Raw genomic sequence first — 19,100 nt, 5'->3', positions numbered from 1 at the left:
TCTTTGCCCACAAAAACACTTACAGAACACTTTTCTGTTTGATATACATGTAGTACAAATTTATAGCAGAGAAATATAAAATATTCCATGAATCATGAACATAAATTAAGTAGATTAATTAGAAAAAGTCATTTCATATAGTAAGTGTTTTGTTGTATTCTTTGGGCTTTATGTTTACATTTTTGTTCTATAACTATATCCTGAATTTTCAGTTCAATTTGAAGATGTTTTCCTTCTTATTTTCTGTAATATCAGCTTAGTATATTATGGAAATTATAAACTAAATAAACCTTTGGGTGTTATCCATTGTTATGGATTGAATTGTGTCCCCTAAAAATGTGGGTCAGCTTGGCTTGGCTATGATTCCCAGTATTGCTTGATTGTCCACCATTTTGCCATGTGATTGTCATTGTTCTATGTGCTGTAAATCCTAATCTCTATAATGTTAATGAGGCAGGATTAAAGGCAATTATGTTAATTAGGCAGAACTCAATCTACAGTAGTAAATTGTATCTTGAGTCAATCTCTTTTGAGATATAAGAGAGAATTGAGCAGAAAGGAATGAGACCTCATGCCACCATGAAAGAAGTGCTGGCGAGTGGAGCAAGTCCTTTGGACAGGGGGCCCCTAGGCTGAGAAAGTCCTAGACCAGGAGAACATTGATGACAAGGATCTTCCCCCAGAAGTGACAGAGAGAGAAAGTCTTCTCCAGGAGCTAGTGTCCTGAATTTGGGCTTCTAGCCTCCTACACTGTGAGAGAATAAATTTGTTTTTTAAAGCCATCCACTTGTGGTATTTCTGTTGGAAAAAGGACACATTTTATTCACCATTGTTAAAGATATTCTGTCTACACTGAGGAGGACAGCTTGTCAGCACTCAGATGCAATGTCTGGAAGAAGCCTAGACCCAGAATCTCATCGGCCTGCCTGCCCACTTTACTGTGTTGTTCAATTGTGAAAATCCTGGCCTGTATCTGCTCCTTTCCTTCCTCCTTTCATTGGATTCCCATTTCCACTGGTCGTTGTTGCTGTTTCCTGATGTTCCCACATGTTGCCAGCAGATCCCTGGGTCTCCTTGTGCTGAAAGATGTGGTGCCCCAATCCTGGTCACGCTTCCAGATGGTCTTGGTTCCTCCAGGTCCCACTTGATTACACCTGGGCACCTGAGGCCATCCTCCTGGATCAACCAACCTGTGGAGTGAGGGTGGTTAAGACCTCACTGCCGTAGCTTGGCCATCACCTTATGTGGCTTGTTTACTGTCACCATGGACACCTCTACTGGAAACCATAGGCAGATCTTCAGAGCGGTGTGGCAAATGACAGGGCAGGCAGGGCCTAACAGCCCAGCCAGGGATTCCAAACAGGACTGTTGCTTGTCTTCTGAACTCAGCATTCACCTCTCGAAAAAAAAAGCAAAAACAAAAAAATTGTCCTGAGGTCAATTCAGACTCATAGTGACCCTATAGGACAGAGTAGGACTGCCCCATGGGGTTTCCAAAGAGCGAATGGTAGATTCCAACTCCCAACATTTTGGTAAGCAGATGAGCTCTTAAACACTGAGCCTTCAGGGCTCCACCTTTAGGGCAATCCTCTCAAATTCAGCACACTTAGTGTGAAAGAAATGGAGAAGGAAACCTGAATTACAACAGCAATGGGAGGAGAGTCCCCGCTGCATGCTTGCTAGACTCCGCATCTACTTCTACCTGGCATTAGGATGGCGGGTAAGCAATTCTCACTCAACTGCCCCAGGCTTTCTGTCCTGTGTGGGACCTCATCTGATCTACCCATTAGATGTGAGTGTCAAGATTCGGGAGCAGGAGCACAGTCTGGAGGTGGAACTGGGAGGGCTTGTGGCTGAATAAGTCCCATAGGGGCGGGAACTAGGAGGAGGGCTTTCTAAATGGTCTCCATTGGTGGATTCAGAATGAGGGCAGAGTATGTGTGTTGGAGGTCCTTTTGTGACATGTCTAGTGTCTCAGTCGTGGTTGGTGGGGGCTCAGATGGAAAGGACTGTACTTCGCAGCCTAATCCTGGCCAGAGAGAGCCTGAGCTAAGAGCAGAGGCCCTTCAGCTCCTGTTCTTTAGGTTGGACCTTTACTTCAGGAAGCACATTCAAACCAGGTTGACTTAGGAATTTCCACTTACTCACTAGTGCCCTCCCCTGTGTCTTTGACTCAGACTCCATCTTCTCATCTCTTAAGCCTCGCAACACCCAAGCACCCGACACCTACCCGCCTGGCCCGTCTCAAGGGTCTCCGCCCATCCAACTCAGCCTGAGTCCATTTCCCCTTTCACTCCTCATCATGCACACAATTCTGGTCCATATCCCCTGTAGCCCAGTGCCTATCTGTGAGATCCGAGTAGATTGTGTAGGATAGATGCCTTGAGAACCTGTGCGAGGGTCTGAGGAGGTCAGATTGTCAGTACTCTTGTGCCCAGTGTCACGTGCTTGGGAAGAAGCCTGGACCCTATGACCTTGGTGGCCAGGACCTGGCACCTTCCCCACCCACAAGCCACTCTACCACCTTGATCCCACTTGAATGTCTGGACCCTCCATTCACTCTTTACCTCTCTTGTTCCATCAGATTCCTTCTTCCACTAGTAGCTGCTTCTGTTTCCTAATTTTACTAGACATTGCCAGCAGAGTCTCAGGTCCCAATGTGCTGAAGGACAGGCCACCTCTTGCATGGCATCGCAGATCAGAAGCCCAGATTTTGACAATGGTGGGGAGGGCACAGAGACAACTTGCTAGGCTCTGTGTCTCCCTTCATCCTGACATTAGGATGGTGGGCAAGCCTTTGTCACTTATCTGTTCCTGTGTCCTTGTCCTTTGTTGAATACACCCTAATTCTACCCATTTGGGAACAGATCAGAGATGGGAGAGGAGGCACAGACTCACTTGGGAGGTAGAACGTGGAAAAGCTGTGGCTGATAGGTCCAATGTTGTAGGAATTATGGGGGCATCCAACTAAGTGGTTCCAGGATGGAGTACAGGTGGAGGGAAGGGAGTTGTGTTCAAGGTAACTTTGTAATGTGTCCAGGGTCTCCACCATCGATTCTGAGAGGCTGAGGAGAGAGCCAAGGTTCCCAGGGCCTGATCCTGGCCAGAGAGAGCCTAAGCACAGAGCGGAACCCCTTCAACTCCTGTTTCTTAGGCTGGACCCTTCCTTCCAGAAACCCACTCAAAGCCAACTTGTCTTACCCACCAGCTCTCTCTCCTGATCTCAACCTCTGACTCAGATCTCCATTCCTCATGTCTTCAGCCCAACAGTTCTCCCACACACCCACCCACACTATCCCAGGCTGTATTACTCACAAAGGTGCTTCACCCAAGCAACTCAGCCTGAGGCTTGTTCCCCTCTTACTCAACAGGTTTAACTCACATAAGAGAGAAACTGCATATTTGTAATGAATTTGGAAAAAGCTTCAGTTTTCAGTCATCATTTAATTGACATATGCTAATTCATACTGACCAGAAGCAATATGAATGTCATCAATATGGGAAAACTTTTAGACAATGCTCTAATCTTAATCAACATGAATTTACTCACACAGGAGAAAAACCATATAAATGTCAGCCATGTGGAAAATCCTTTAGATGATATTCTGACCTTAGGTGACATGAAAGAACTCACATGGGAGAGAGACCGTATATTTGTAATCACTGGGGGAGGCCCTGTCGTAACTATTCAAACCTTTGACAACATTAATTCACCTATACCGCAGAAAAACAACATAAATATAAGCCACATGGGCAAGCATTTAATAAAAGTGCTAGCCATCAACATGTGAAAAAGTTACACTGGAGAGACACCTATAAATACAATAAATGTGGAGAAGCCTTCAGAACAGCTCCCAAATTTACATATACACAAGAACTTCATATTGGGGAGATACAATATGTCTGTCATCAACTCTCACCTTTATACACACCAGACAACTCACAAGACGTAGATATCCTATTTCTGTAATACATGAGGTAGAGCCTTCACCAGAAATTTCCCATTTTAAGCTACCAGAGAATTCACATGAAGACAAACCCTACTTTTGTAATAACTGTGGAAGAAACTTCAGCTGGAGCTCCAGCACTGAAATACATAAGAAAAGTCACAGTAGGAATAAACCCTGAAATAGTAAAAAAGGCAGGAAAGGCTTTGCTAGGAGTAGTAACCAGCTTGGGGAGCACCAGATAATTCATGCTGCCAAAAACATTCCATGAAATTAATGTGGAAATCCCATTACTCATAGAGCAATACTTTTGGGGACATGAGAGGATTCCCATATGTACAAAACACTCTCAGTGCAATGAATTAATGAAAGTCTACAGTGATCACTCATTCCTATGTCAGTATTAAAGATATCACATTGACGACATACTAATTCTAAAGTCAAAGTGGAAAAGACTTCACCCAGAGTTCACATCAGAAAACTCCTACTGGGAAAATACTCAACAAAGAATTTTTAGCATGCAATTGAGACAAGAATTCAGACTTCTCTGAAATGCTTAATTATTATAAATACATACCATAAGGATACAGAATGTTAAAATGGTTTTGGAAATTATGTATTAGTATTTGGTAACAAATAGCAAAAATGAAGCAAACCACTTCAACAGATCAGTACTTGCAGATATGTAGACACTAATAGTTATTGGAAAATCTAGTATATTGGTACATGTCTTACAAAACATTAAACATTATGCTGAGTAATAATGGACCATTTTTCTTTTAATATTTTAATATTAATGTGCGTGATTAAAGTCTTTCCATGAGAAGGAAAAAGTATTCCTTGTAGAAGGTTGATTTTGTACTGCAGGCTTTAGACAAGAAAGAATTTAAGTCCTAGGAATTGCCTATGGCCAGTATAGAATGAGAAGAGTGAATAGAGAGGACGGCTCGTGAAGCTTCTGAAGAAGTCAAGGTGAGGATTAATGGTCCAGTGCAGATGGGAAAAATGGGCAGGTTTGTGATGTCCTTTGGAGCCTGAGTTGACAAGGAGTGCTGGTGGATTGCTGGTGAAAATGGGGCATAGCATCATACCATCTTGTTGCCTCCTGTTGTGAGTCCAAGATAATTTTCCCACTGGGTGCCTCTGCCTACAGGGAGTGGTGAAGTGGAGGACTGACTCACACTGTCTCATTATAGCAGGGTGGGTCAGTGCTTAACTCCCACTGTGCCACCTTGACACCAGGGGAGTGGAAAGCAAATGAAACCACCTTTCCTGCCTCCATGTTGCTCCACTTTGTTGATTCTAGTTGGGGTAGATGCTCAGATGCCTAGCAACCTCCCTCCCCACACCAATACATAGAAGAAAAGAGATTGTGGACATGACTTTCAACTAGATCTGTTTTGCACTGCTGTGTTCAAAGTCATTGCTGCCAATGGGTGTGGAGTTTCAGCTTCACAGAGTTCCTCAGTGACCACAGGATGGGAGAAACCTGGTGTGTTTATTAGCCCTGACTTATTCCATCTTGTTCTGTATTGATTTAAAAGGGGGTAAAGTTTCAGCTCCCCATGCAGCCCTCCTGACCCTACATTACTTAAAAAAAATAATAATTGGACTTCCACCTGATTCTGGAGGAGAAGGGATGGAAGCTTATCTGCCTGCTAAGTCATTTAGACACTATCTGTGCAGTAAAACCAGACCACTGCCCAATTCCCAGGAAGACAGGAAGATCAGCTCTTTTTGTCTGTGCCTGTTGGCGGTTTCAGGCTGTAGACTTCTATGCAGGATAAACAGTAGACAATTAGGAAAACCAATTCAATTCATGATAGACCTTGTCATAGATTGAATTGTGTCCCCCAAAAGTATCTGTCCACTAGGCTAGGTCGTGATTCCCAGTATTGTATGATCATCTACCATTTTGTAATCCGAGGTGATTTCCCTATGTGTTATAAATCCTATCAATATGATGTTATAAGATGGATTAGCGGCAGTCATATTGATGAAATCTACAAGATTAGATAGTGTCTTAAGCCAATCTCTTTTGAGATATGAAAGAGAGAAGCAAGCGGAGAGATGTGGGGACCTCATACCATCCAGAAAGCAGTGCCGGGAGCAGAGCTCGTCCTTTGGACCTGAGGTTCCTGTGCTGAGATGCTCCCAGACCAAGGGAAGACTGATGACAAGGACCTTCCTCCAAAGCTGACAGAGACAGAAAGCCTTCCACTGGAGCTGATGCCCTGAATTTGGACTTGTAGCCTACTAGACTGTGAGAGAATAAATTTCTCTTTGTTACGGCCATCCACTTGTGGTATTTCTGATATAACAGCACTAGAGGACCAAGACAGGCCCCTAGGCAAAAACCCCTTTCCCTTCCCTCCCACCACTGTTGTTGTTGTTGTTGGATGCCATGGAGTCTTTCTACTCGGAGCGACCCTATGTACCACAGAACCACTGATAAGTTTTGGTTTCTATGAATTTGCTTCAGTGCCATTGGTTCCTGATCATATGCTACCTATTGAAACGGTTGAAAGTCAGCCAATTCTTTTTGGTATGGTGACTGTGTATTTCTTCCATCTTCTTTTCTTGATTCCTGCATCCTTTAATATTTTCCCCATAGAATCCTTCACTATTCCAACTTGAGGCTTGAATTTTTCTTCAGTTCTCTCAGCTTGAGAAACATTGAGTGTGTTCCTCTCTTTTGGTTTTCTAACTCCAGGTCTTTGCACATTTCATTATGATACTTTTATTTGTCTTCTCGAGCCACCCTCTGTAATCTTCTGTTTAGCTCTTTTACCTCATTATTTCTTCCCCCTGATTTAGTTATATCAAGAGCAAATCAGAGTCTCTTCTGACATCCATTTTGGTCTTTTCTTTCTTTCCTGTCTTTTTAATGACCTCTTGATATTCATATGATATTCACTGGCTAATTTTTCAGAAGTAGACTGCTGAGTCCTTCTTCCTAGTCTTAGTCTGGAAGCTCAGCTGAAACCTGTCCACCATGGTTGACCCTGCTTGTATTTGAGATAGTACTGGTGGCATAGCTTCCAGTATCACAGCAACACGCAAGCGACCACAATACAACAAACTGACAGATGCATGGGGTAGCATATGAGGTAGCATATGATCAAGAACGTGTGGTACTGAAGGAAGAAGTCCAAGCTGCACTGAAGGCATTGGCAAAAAGCAAGCCTCCAGAAATTGATGGAATACCAATTGAGATGTTTCATCAAATGGATGCAGGTTTGGAGGTGCTCACTCATCTATGCCAAGAAATTTGGAAGACAGCTACCTGACCAACCGACTGGAAGAGATCCATGTTTGTACTCATTCCAAAGAAAGGTGATCCAACAGAATGTGGAAATTATCAAACAATATCATTAATATCACACACACGTAAAATTTTGCTGGAGATCATTCAAAGTTGATGTAGCAGTACATCAACAGGGAACCACCAGAAAGTCAAGCCAGATTCAGAAGAGGACATAAACAAGGGATATCATTGTTGATATCATATGGATCTTGGCTGAAAGCAGAAAATACTAGAAAGATGTTTACCTGTGTTTTATTGTTGTTATTAAGTTAATAATATAATAAAGATTATATATACATGCATGCATATACTTATATATATACTTACGTAAACCAAAAAAAAACAAACCCATTGCAGGAGTGTTGATTTTGATTCAAAGAGACCCTAAAGGACAGAACGAACTGCCCCATAGGCTTTCTAAGGCTATAATCTGTTTGGAAGAAGATTGCCACATGGTTGGAACCTCCGGTCTCCTTATTAGCAGCCAAGTACTTAACCCTGCTTACTCAGGGCTTGCTCTCTTGTTCTCTCTAAATATTAGCAGCCTAGCTCTCAACCACTGGGCCATCAGAGCTCCAAACATATTGTTATTTTCTGGTGGTGGTGTGCTGTCAAATCAATTAACAAAAAATCAGGAACTTGACTGGCCTCGACCTGGAGTATTGGGGAAAAGTTTTGGGAATTATTTACCAGACTATTAAGATAGGATCGTTACAATCTGGAGGAAAAGCCCTTCTAAAGAAATTACTGTGGTCTGACAAGTGTGATTTCTAAAAAGACTTCTGATATGGTTTTATTTCCTTGACCTAAAGCTGAGGTTTTTCTTTTGTGAACAAGAAGTATTTCAAACTAGCTTCATTCATAAGGATTAAAACTCATGCCAAATATTTTGTTTTAAAAGTTTCAATTCAAAATCCAAATCAACAGACGTAATATTCAATATCTAGTCTAGATGATACTATAGGGATTTTTTCGTATTTAAAATAAATTACTCTCAAAATAAAATTATCTACTTTGCTTGTGGTGAGTTCTCTATTTCATCGATAAAAACCGCATTTATGTTAGAATTTAATCAAATTCTGATTGAATTAAAGAAAGACAAGATGTCAATAGGTGGGAGGAGGTATTCTCTGTATAAAAGCTCTTACCTGTGGACATTCCAGAATAGACTGCTAGCGGAAGATGCTGGAGGCCAGAGTACAAACTGCTGGAAGACCAAAAGTGGCCACAGCTGAACAATTTAAAAAAGCAAGCATATGTCCTATATGCTGGTGGTTATCTTGAAAAATTCATATACCAGAAATGTGGATATGCCTGCTGGTTTCACTGCTTCAAGTCACTGCAGATACAGCCTCCTGGGAAGGGTTTATTGTGTCCCTTCTCCCCTGTGGTTATTCAGAAGAAAGATATCAGACAGAATTTCCAGCTGAATGAGCTAATTTCCAATATTCAGGATCTGGAACGCCAGCTGAGAGCTATTCTATTTGTGGACTCAAGGATGCTGAAATTCCAAGTGGATATGACCTTAGATGTTGACAGAGCCAACAATAACCTCATAGTTTCTGAGGACCTGAGGAGCGTGCGATGTGGATATTTCAAACAGAATAGGGAAGATCATGCCGAGAGATTTAACTCCATGTGTGTCCTTGGCTCCCCTCAGTTCACCTCTGGCCACCATTACTGGGAGGTGGATGTGGGAACAAGCCCAGAATGGGATCTGGGGGTTTGCCAAGAATCAGTTAATCGGCAAGTGGAGATTCAACTGTCTTCAGAACATGGCTTCTGGACCGTGGGTGTGAGAGAAGGAGAGATGTTTGCAGCCAGCACTGTGCCTTTGACTAACCTGTGTGAACCCTGGGTTACACCAAGCCTATTTTTTGCACCTGAAAATCCAGTTAGTGATGACACTCAAGGCTTCCTGAGTATCTGCTCTGTAGTGAATCCGGGCATGGCAAGTTCTCCAGTTTATCCTGAGCAAGGCAATTAACCTTTGCACACAAAAACACTTTTCTGTTTGAAATACACATAGTACAAATTTATGGCAGAAAAATATGGAATATTTCTTGAATCATGAACAAAAATTAAGTAGATTATTTAGAAAAATCCTTTAATATAGTAAGTATTTTTGTTGCATTCTTTGGGCTTTATGTTTACATTTTTGTTCTATAAATATATCCTAAGATTTCAGATCAACATGCAAATGTTTTCCTTCTTATTTTCTGTAGTATCAGCTTAGTGTATTATGGAGATTATAAACTAAATAAACCTTTGGCTGTTATCCACTGTTATGGATTTAACTGTGCCCCAAAAAAATGTGTGTCAGCTTGGCTTGGCCATGATTGCCAGTATAGCTTGGTTGTGCAGTATATTGTGATCTATGTGATTATTCTATGTGTTGTAAATCCTAACCTCTATGATGTTAACAAGACAGGATTAGAGGCAGTTATGTGAATGAAGCAGGACTCAATGTACAGTATTAAGGTGTATATGAGTCAATCTCTTTTGAGACATAAAAGAGATAACTGAGCAGAGAGGAGCGGGACCTCATGCCACCAAGAAAGTAGTGCTGGGGAGTGGAGAAAGTCCTTTGGACCGGGGACCCCTGTGCTGACAAGGTCCTAGACAGGTGGAAATTGATGACAAGGATCTTTCCCCAGAACTGACAGAGAAAGAAAAGTGTTTCCCGGAACTGGTGCCTTGAATTTGGGCTTCTAGCCTCCTAGACTGTGAGAGAATAAATTAGTTTGTTAAAGGCATCCAGTTGTGGTATTTCTGTTATAGGAGTGCTAGATAACTAAGACACAACTCGAAAAGAAAAAAGAATCCTCAAGTGTTAAACTCTGTGAACAATGGAAAAATGATGCATCCTATTCACCATTGTTAAAGATATTCTGCAACGCTGAGAAGGGCAGCTTGTCAGTACTCGGGTACAGTGTCTGGAAGAAACCTAGACCCCAGTGATCTCTCTGGCCAGGAGGTTCTTTGGCTTCTGGCAGCTTTCCCACCTAAATGCCTTCTCTACTGCCTTGGTTGAACATGAATGCCCTGTCCTGTACCTGCTCATCTCCTTCCCTCTTCCATTGGATTCCCACCTCCGCTGGTCGCTGTTGCTGTTTCCTGATGTTCCCACACCATGCCAGCAGAGCCCTAAATCTCCGTGTGCCCAAAGATGTGGCACCCCCGACCTGGCCGTGCTCCCAGCAGTGCTCGGTTACTCCAGGTCCTACTTGATTACACCTGGGCACCTGAGGCCAGTCTCCTGGATCATCAGAACTGTGGAGTCAAGGTGGATAAGACCTGACTGCTGTGGCTTGGGCGACGCCCGCTTTGGCATGCGTACCGTCACCATGGAGCCGTATTCTGGAAAACTTGGCTGGAACTTCTGAGGGAGCGAGGCAAGTGACACGGCAAACGGGGTCTGAGAGCCGAGCCAGGGATTCCAAACAGCACTGTGTCTTAATTTCTGAACTCAGCAGCCACCTCAAGATTTAAAAAATAATAATTAAAAAAAAAAACACCCAAAACCATTGTAGTGGTGTCGATTCCAACTTATACCAGAAAAAAAGCAAGCTCGTTGCCCTCAAGTCAATTCCGATTCATAGCGACCCTATAGGATAGAATAGAACTGCCCCATAGCGTGTCTAAGGAGTGGCTGGTGGATTCAAACCACCAGCCTTTTGGTTAGCAGCAGAGCTCTTAACCACTGAGCCACCAGAGCTCCACCTGCCACATAGGCCTCTGGAATTCAGTACAATTAGTGTGAAAGCAAGGCAGAAGGAAATCTGGATTACAAAAACGAGGGGGGGTTGGAGGGTCCACTGCAAACTTGCTAAACTCCTCACCTCCTTCCACCTGGCATTAGGGTGGTGGCTAAGAATTCTCACTCAACTGCTCCAGTATTTCTGTCCTGTGTGGGACACAATCCCATTTTATCCATTACATGTAAGAGTCGCATTTTGGGGGCAGCAGCATCTGTAACAATGGCTGAAGCACCTGTCTCCCAATCTACACTAGATATATGATGCCTTTCCTACATGAATCATTTATGCCAATGAATCCTAAAGATTTCTGAGTCACAATCCCCTTTAGGATCAGATGATGCCATGAATACTAACACCATATATGTTGCAGCCTACAGAAAGTGCTGTATAGACCCTTGAAAGTCATAGCTCAACCAACTATTCTTTACTAGACCTCAGAGTTATAATCAATGCTATAGAAAAGAAAGAAAAATTAATTATTCTGAGAAGGGCAATATCTTATTTTGCAGCTCCAGCCCTCTCCCTGGCCAGTTTTCATGAAAGCTTAACTTACAAGATGGAAATTCAACCCTTGCAAACATTTCTTTCTTCAGGATTTCTTTTTCAGGATCATTTCATTCAGAGCAAAGAGTAGATATTTGTAGGAAATATTTGCATAATAAGTTTCAAAGGAGCAGTGCTTTGCGATTCAATATACATGAGTTAGTGTATTCTCCTCCAGTAGCTCTGTGGTATTTTGAAAATGGAGACTCCATATCTGCAAAGATCTCCCACCTACTCATTCTCTCAGATATCTCTGTGTTCTTGAGGAGAGAAATGTTCTTTGGCAACCAAATTTAAATGTGGGAAATGACCCATTTTATGACCCTGAATTCTGTTGATTTTCCTGTCAAGGTACTCCAAATCCTCCAGGACTGACAAACGTGTTTCCTCTTAAAGATGAAATTTTAATTTGCTTTTAAGTTATGAGAGCAATACCACATGACAACTCAAGCATAAGAAATACTTGCAACATCAGTACTTATTTACAAAATATTTGTTTTTCCATGTTTTCTTTCATCTTTGCCATGTATTTAAAAAAATAGAGGACATGTAGCATATTGTGTTCTGTTTTTCACCTAGCATTTACAGTAATTTTCTGATTGACCCCAATCTTTGTAATTATGTTTAGATATGCATAAAAATAGAAAGTGTCTAACTCATCAACAATGACAGCAGGAATATTAAAGTAAAAATGGTCCATTATTACTCAGCATAATTTTTCATGTTTTGCAAGACATACATCAATGTAATAGATTTTTCAATAATTGTTAGTGTGTACATATCTGCAAGTACTAATCTGTTGAAATGGTTTGCTTCATTTTTGTTATTTACTACCAAATACTATATTCATAATTTTCAAAACCATTTTAATATTCTGTATCTTTACGGTATATGTTTATAATAAGTAGGCATTTCACAAGGTCTGAATTCTTGTCTCAATTGCATGCATTGTTGAGTATTTTCTTGGTATGAGTTTTCTGATGTGAACTCCAGGTGAAGGCTTTTCCACTTTGATTTTAGAATTAGCATCTCATTAATGTGATATCTTTAATGCTGACTTAGGAATGAGTGATCACTGTAAACTTTCATTCATTCATTGCACTGAGCGTATTTTGTACGTATGGGAATCCTCTCATGTCCCGAAAGTATTGCTCCATGAGTAATGGGATTTCCATGTTTATTTCATAGAATGTTTTTGGCAGCATGAGTTATCTGGTGCTCCCCAAGCAGCTTGCTACTCCTAGAAAAATCTTTCCTGCCTTCTTTATTTTTCAGGGTTTTTTCCTATTCTGAGCTTTCCTGTGTATTTCAATGCTAGAACTGCAGCTGAAGGTTCTTCCACAGTTATTACAGAAGTAGGGTTTATCTCCATGTGAGTTCTCTGGTATCTTAAAATGGGAAATTTCTGGTGAAGGCTCTACTTCATATATTACAGAAATAGGGTTTCTACTTCTTGTTAGTTCTCTGGTGTGTATAAAGGTGAGAGCTCTGTCTGAATGCTGTACCACATTGATGACAGACATATTATGTCTCCCCTGTGTGAGTTCTCTTGTGTATATAAATTTGGGAGCTGTGTATGAAGGCTTCTCCACATTCATTATATTTATTAGGTTTCTCTCCAGTGTGATATATCACATGTTCTTGAAGGCTAGCGCTTTTATTAAATGTTTTCCAACATGGCTGACATTTATATGGCTTATCTCCACTATTAATGAATTCATGCTGTTGAAGGTTTGAATAGTCACTCTAGGCCCATCCACAGTGATTCCAGACATAGGATTTCTCTCCTATGTGAGTTCTTTCATGTTGTCTAAGATGAGAACTTCGAATAAATGCTTTCTCACATGTCTGACATTTATGTTTTCTCTCCAGTATGAATATGCTCATGTTGTCAAAAGTTTGAATAGTCACTGAAGGCCCCGCCACAGTGATTACAGACATAGGGTTTCTCTCCCATGTGAGTTCTTTCATTTCATCTAAGGTCAGAATATGGTCTAAAGGCTTTTCTACATTGCTGACCTTTACATGGTTTTTCTCCCATGTGACTAATTTCATGTTGTCTAAGGTTAGAGGATTGTCTAAAAGCTTTCCCACATTGATGACATTTATATTGCTTCTGGTAGTATGAATTAGCATATGTCAACTAAACAGAGAATGAAAACTGAAGGCTTTTCCACATTCATTGCAAATATAGGGTTTCTTTCCTATGTGAGTTAACACCTGTTGAGTCAAATTTGAGCTCTGAGTGAAATGTTCCACATCATCATTGCACTGAAGGGGCTCCTCTCCAGTGTGAAATATCTGCTACTGGGAAAGAGATGAGAGGCTGTTAAAGGTTTTCCCACATTCACTCATTCATTCATTCATTTATTCTGTTCTCTACCTATGGATTCTAGGCTGCTCCCTCAGTGATAGTCTCCAGTTAAATTCTTCCCCTATCAGTTGCATTCACATGGAGTGTTGCTTTCCTTCATTCACAGGATTTTTTTCACTCTGTAGACTTTCACTACATAGCTTTCTGATTATATATCAGCTTCTTATGTTTCACACACTATATAAAAGAGCTATGTTCAAGCAACTGTCCTTTTATAGAAACTCAGGTTAAAGTTCAAATTCAGGCCAATTCTATCCCCCAGTTCAAAATATTAAAAACTTTCTGCTGGGAAAACCCTTAAACACAGCTCTATATTAACTCAGGTGATTGTCCTCAATGCCTAATTATCCCATTCCCAGATATCTAATGTGGTGGACCAGAGTTCATCCATTGATGCTTACCACTGACATGTAGTTAGATGGGTCCTTCCTGCAGGTATCTTTTGCACATATCATTTTTTGTTTTTAAATTCACCTTCATGCCTTACAAACAATTGTAAAAAGAAGAAACTGTTAGAGTGACATTAAAGGAGGAAAAAATGTTGTAAAAGAATGCAAAGCACATGTGAGTATGTTTTATATAAAGACCCTTAACACAGAGAAATTATGTGAAATCAAGAAATATACCAGCAATTAGAAAGCCATCATATGACATTGAAAATTGCAAAATATTTGAAATAGTCAAATGAAAGGAAAAGAAAATGAAAAGGGGATGATGGGTAGTTAAGGAAAGGGAAAATTATCAAAATAGAGAGATCAAGACAAAGTATATTTTTGGAAAGTTTAACTCCAATAATAACAAAATGATCCCTTTATCTGAAGCCAAGGAAGTCAAAATTACGTGACTAGAGATTTAGATGTTCTAAGCATTATGACACTAAGGGGCATTGCCACAGTGCCCTCAACTTGGTGTCAGAAAAACCATTCACTAACAGACATCAGCTTTTGACCTTATCACATTCTTACTCCCTCACTGACCAGGCTTCTACTCATACTGACTAAATCAGTCTAAATCAGTCTGGTGGAAGTACAGACTGAATGCTCTCTGGAAGTGAGGATGAGGAGAATTCATCTCACTTACTTTGGACACGTCATCAGGAGAGACCAATCACCGGAGGAGGACATCATGTTTGGTAAAGAAGAGGGTCAGCAAAAAAAAAAAAAAAGGAGACCCTCAGTGAGATGGATTAACACAGTGAATGCAACACTGGGTTCAAACATACCAAAAATGGTGAGAATGGCACAGACCAGGCAACATTTTGTTTTGTTATACATAAGGTACTGTGGCCATGTGTGTCTATTTTCTAGCTCCCTTGTTACAGCACTCTCTCTGTCTCCTAGGTCTAGGAGGTTCTCATCACAGGGTCCCTGGGTCCAAAGGATGTGCTTCACACCGAGCTCTTCTTCTTGGTGGTAGTGAGGATGCCTCTTCTCTTTCTGAAATTGGCTCTTTTTAAGATAGCAAGACTGACCAATCCCCTCGTTAGTGTTCCATACACCTTATTTGCATGGTCACACCCCTACAAGCATTCTTTATGCCTTACTTGCATTATTAGCAGGCTATCTAATCACTTTGGTAGACCAAAATGCCTTATTTGTATAGCTAAACCCAATCATTGTGTGGTTGTTACAAGACCATGCATGGGTAAAAGGGCTATATCGAGTAATTCACAGCACCACACCCATCATGCTGGGTGTTTCCCTGCTGATAGCACTAGCAGGAGCCAGCATAGGCACGTTGTCCTTGCTCAAAAACAGCAGATTATCTCTGCCAATCAGCAGCTTTCTGCCACACTGATCACATATTTTTCACAACTACCTAAGACTCTTTTCCTAATGCCATAACAACATGAGTCTCTAGCCCACATTTTGTTAGATGATCGTCTAGCTTTAGGTATCTACTAGCCAAAGAAGGGGGCACCTGCACCCTCCCAAGAGCCACTTGTTGTAGATACATTAATAATTCTAGTCCAGTCCAAACTAATTTATGAAAAGGGGCCCATAATGTTAAGGTCCTCCACAATATCACACAGCTTTTAAATCAAATTCCCATCTTCCCTTGAGTATCTGACTTGTTCTCTTGGTTGGATCCCTCCACCAGGGGACAATTGTTGAGGACTGTGTTTTCATAATAGGGTTCATTATACTGGCTTTAGGTAGGTGCTCACTTTCCTGGCTACAGCAACCAAAGAGTGGACTTGCTTATTCAGGACTAAATTCTCCAAATCTAAAGCATGGCTGTAGAGATGATAGGCTGGAGAATGAGAGGGGGGAGTCCCTTTCTAGACTCAGGCTTCCTAGAGACTGAGTTGGGAATGCTGAGGCCCAGCCAGAATCATGAATATGTCTGCAGAGGGTCAGGAGGGCAGGGGAATGGTCATCTCTCATCCTGAGATGGAGCTTCTTGTCCAGACCCTCCCTGGACAAGGTCTAGTTTCTCTACATTTTCTCTCACAAATCGCATGTATAGTGGCCCCACAGGGACCAACACCCAATGCCTGGACTGATCAGAGTCAGGATTTGAACCCAGGCCCTGCCCAGGGCTTGATACCTAGAAGGCTGCTCTGGGCCACCACCTCCTTCTAAGTGAACTGGGGCCTGGGTGGCCACCAAAATTATCAGGTGGGGTCTGCACATGGGTGAGGTTACTCTGGCCCAGGTTTGAGGCCCAAAGCTCTGTCTCAGACACAAATTAGCCCCACAGGAGAGGGATTCCCCAGGATCACCCACCATGCCCAACATCATCCCCTCTTCCTATGGAAGGGTCAGCATGGCCAGCCCATGACCCTTCCCTGCTTCAGACCACACTGTGCCCAGAGCACTCTGGGAGCAGCTGGCAGTGCCCATGTTCATGATCACGTCTCTCTTGCGATCTGTGGGCTGCTGACCTACCTGTAAACTGCTGATTCTTCCCTGCACTCCCTGCAGGCAACCCCCTCCCAGATTTGGGCACAGCCCACTCAGACTCTCTCAACTCTGCCCTCTGAAAGGCCTCCCGACACCCCTCATCATACCTCACTTGGCCATTTCATTTTCTCTTGCACTTTCTTGTCCTGGTGTGCCCTGTGTCTCTTTTGAATTCAGCTCCTCTGTGAGCCTCAGCTTTCCCCCTCCTGGGCAGGGAGGAGCCAGCCTCAGCCTCACCACAGACAGGTGTGGTCCCTGAGGCCAAGAACAGAGATAGACCTTGGGACCAAAGAAACAAAGACTCAGTCTACCCCAAACTGCAAGCTGGGTCAAAGGCAGAGTCTTCAAAAGCAATTTAGTTTATGTAAAAACTTTCATAAACAGTGAACACTAATCAATTTTGTTAAAGAAAAAGAGAACACAAAACAACGTTGTTAAAGTAAAACAACTCGTAGCCAAATTTGCTTTTAGATTCACTCTTTTTCAATTAGATGAAAATGTTTAAAATTAACTTTAAAATAGAATCTCCCCATTAAAAAGTAATAATTCTAAGTATTTGGAAAATAAAGAAAAGAAAGAAGAAGACAAAAATGATCATAATTCACACACCCATGTTCACTGCAGCATTATTCACAATAGCAAAAAGATGAAACATCCTAGATGCCCATCCACAGATGAATGGATAAACAAACTATGGTACATACACACAATGGAATTTTACCCAATGATAAAGAACGGTCATGAATCTGTGAAATGTCTCACAACATGGATGAATCTGGAGGTCATTATACTGAGTGAAATAAGTCCATCACAAAAGGACAGATACTGTATGAGACCACTATTACAAAAACACAGGAAAATGTTTCCACACGCAATTTTTGATGCTTATGAGGGAGGGGAGGGATAGGGAGAGGTGGGGAGGTAAAAACACTAATTAGATAGTAGATAAGTGGTAACTTTGGTGAAGGGTAAGACAGTACACAATACGGGGGAAGTCAGCACAACTTGATGAGGGCAAAGTCATAGAAGCTTCACAAACAAACCCCAACCTCCTGAGGTACCGAGCTACTGGGGTGAGGGCTAGGGACCATGGTTTCAGGGGACGTCTAGCTCAATTCACATAATATAATCAGTAAAGAAATTGTTCTACAACCGACTGTGGTGAGTAGTGTCTAGGGTCTTAAAAGCCTGCCAGGGGCCATCTAAGATACTTCTAATGGTCTCATCCCAGCTGGAGCAAAGGAGAATGAAGAAGATCAAAGACACAAGGGAAAGAGTATTCCAAAGGACTAATCAACCACAACTACCATAACCTCCACCAGACTGAGCCCAGAACAACTAGATGGTGCCTGGTTACCACCACTGACTGCTCTGGCAGGGATCACAATAGACGGCTCCATGCAGAGCCCAAGAAAAATGTAGAACAAAATACAAATTCACAGAAAAAGAAAAAAAAGCCAGGTTTGGTGGTCTGAGAGACTGGAGAAACCCCAGAGTATGGCCCCCTGGATACTCTTTTAACTCAGAACTGAAGTCACTTCTCAGGTTCGCCCTTCAGCCAAAGATTAGATACATCTATAGGGCCAACAATAACACACTTGTGGAAAGGGCTTCATAGTTCAATTCGTGCATAGGAGACTAATGGGCACACCAGCCCAAAAGCAAAGACGAGAAGGTAGGAAGGGACAGGAAAACTGAATGAATGGAAACAGGGAAACCAGGGTGGAGAAGGGAAGAGTGTTGACACATCTCAAGGTTGGCAACTGATGTTACAAAACAATTTGTGTAGTAACTTCTTAATGAGAAAATAATTTGCTCTGAAAGTTTTCACCTAAAACACAATAAATAAATTTAAAAAAGAAGCGAAGTCATGATTTAGAAATTTGTAATTCAGAGTCTTTACTGTTAATACTTTAATGTCTACTCTTACAGACTTACATCTTAATAAAACATGAATATACTGAAAAAAAAGTTCTTACTTCAGTAACGTGGAAGTAATTCCTGGTCATATATTTGCATCCCTTTGTGTCTGTTTGTGTGTGTCTAAGTTTATGTATTTAAATCACTGGATATAGACGGTCAATATGTCTTATTTTTTACAAAACCATCCTTGGTTTACTTTATAATTTCATTTAATTTTTTATTGATTGTGATTGCATGTTCTATTATTTTACTTCATTCAGTTTAATGAATTATTTTATTTTATATTTTTTAAATTTTGTTATAATCTATTGCATTTAATTAAATTTTATTTAACTAAAT

The 19,100-nt window shown here is 41.4% G+C and overlaps 1 pseudogene; it reads left to right on the top strand.

Moving 5' to 3' along the window:
* The first annotated feature begins 8,436 nt into the window (after positions 1–8,436).
* On the top strand, positions 8,437–9,241 carry LOC101354003 (ret finger protein-like 4A-like protein 1; annotated as a pseudogene).
* The last annotated feature ends 9,859 nt before the right edge of the window (positions 9,242–19,100 follow it).

This window comes from Trichechus manatus, unplaced genomic scaffold (assembly GCF_000243295.1).
Source record: "Trichechus manatus latirostris isolate Lorelei unplaced genomic scaffold, TriManLat1.0 scaffold00053, whole genome shotgun sequence".
NCBI lineage: Eukaryota > Metazoa > Chordata > Mammalia > Sirenia > Trichechidae > Trichechus > Trichechus manatus.
The sequence above is the reverse complement of the archived record's forward strand: the minus strand, read 5'-3'. Positions and strand labels throughout refer to the sequence as shown.